Genomic DNA, 1,541 nt, shown 5'->3' on the forward strand with positions numbered 1-1,541 from the left:
TACTCGGAAGGCTGAGGCGGAAGGATTGCCGGAGCCCAGCAGGTCGAGGCTACAGTGGCTGGGAGCGGCCACTGCTCTCCAGTCTGGGTGACAGTGAGACTCCAACTCAAAAAAACAAAAAACAACAACAACAACAAAAAAACCATGCATCTTATAATAGTTAAAGCTAGTTTTCTTTGGGTAATGGGAATATGAGGATGTTTTCCTGAATACATTTCTGCAGTTTTCATTACATTTTGCCAATATACTAGTCATCTAGCCCAGGACCTGTTATACAATAGTAATAGTACAATAGTAGGCAGTAAAGCAAGGTAGTTAAGAGCAGAGACTCCCTGCATTTTAACATTTCAAGTATAACTTAACAAATTTGACTTACTAGTTGTTGACCTTGAGCAAGTTTTTAACTTTTTTTTTTTTTGAGTTGGAGTCTCACTCTGTCACCCAGGTTGGAGTGCAGTGACACACTCATGGCCACCACAGCCTTGACCTGCTAGGCTCAGGTGATCCTTCTGACTCAGCCCTCCAAGTAGCTGGAACCACAGGTGCATGCCACTATACCCAGCTAATTTTCTTTGATTTATTGTGGAGACGAGGTCTTGCCAAATTTTTGTATTATTGTTATTTATTATAGAGATGAGGTCTCGCCAAGTTGCCCAGGCTGGTCTTGAACCCCTGGGCTCAGGCAATCCTCTCCTTGAGCAACTTTTTTTTTTTTTTTGAGTAGGAATCTCACTGTCACCCAGACTGGAGTGCAGTGGCCGCTCCTGGCCACCGCAGCCTCGACCTGCTGGGCTCCAGCGATCCTTCCGCCTCAGCTTTCCACATAGCTGGAACTACAGGCATGCGCTACCACGCCCAGCTACTTTTTTGATTTATTGTAGAGATGAGGTCTCGCCTGTCCAGGCGGATCTCGAACCTGTGGGCTCAGGCAATCTACTCACCTCAGCCTCCCAAAGGCACGGGATTACAGGCTGAGTCACTGAGCCCGGCTGGCAAGCAACTTTTTAACCTCTCTCTGCTATGGTTTCTTCATTTTTTTTTTTTTTTTTTTTAAGTTGGAGTCTCACTCACTCGCCCAGACTGGAGTGCAGCGGCCGCTCCTGGCCACCGCAGCCTCGACCTGCTGGGCTCCGACGATCCTTCCACTTCAGCCTTCCAAGTAGCGGGAATTACAGGCACACGCTACGCCCGGCTGATTTTTTTATTTTATTGTGGAGATGAGGTCTCGCCTGCCCAGGCGGGTCTCGAACCTGCTGGCTCAGGCAATCCACTCACCTCAGCCTCCCAAAGGCACGGGATTACAGGTGAGCCACCAAGCCCGGCGGTTTCTTCATTTGTAAACTGAAGATGATTTTTTTTTTTTTTTGAGTTGGGGTCTCACTCTGTTGCCCAGACTAGAATGCAGTAGCCGCTCCCGGCCACCGCAGCCTCGAGCCGCTGGGCTCCAGGGATCCTTCCACCTCAGCCTTCCGAGTAGCTGGAACTACAGGCGCACGCTACCACACCCGGCTAATTTTTTTTTTATTTATTGTAGAGATGAG

The 1,541-nt window shown here is 48.7% G+C and overlaps 1 protein-coding gene across 1 annotated transcript in view; it reads right to left on the reverse strand.

Moving 5' to 3' along the window:
• The window catches only part of GFRA3 (GDNF family receptor alpha 3), a 26,586-nt gene that overhangs the window by 2,317 nt on the left and 22,728 nt on the right, over positions 1 to 1,541 (reverse strand). The window lies entirely within an intron of this gene.

This window comes from Carlito syrichta, unplaced genomic scaffold (genome assembly GCF_000164805.1).
Source record: "Carlito syrichta isolate Samal-C Ts95f unplaced genomic scaffold, Tarsius_syrichta-2.0.1 Scaffold303986, whole genome shotgun sequence".
Lineage (NCBI taxonomy): Eukaryota > Metazoa > Chordata > Mammalia > Primates > Tarsiidae > Carlito > Carlito syrichta.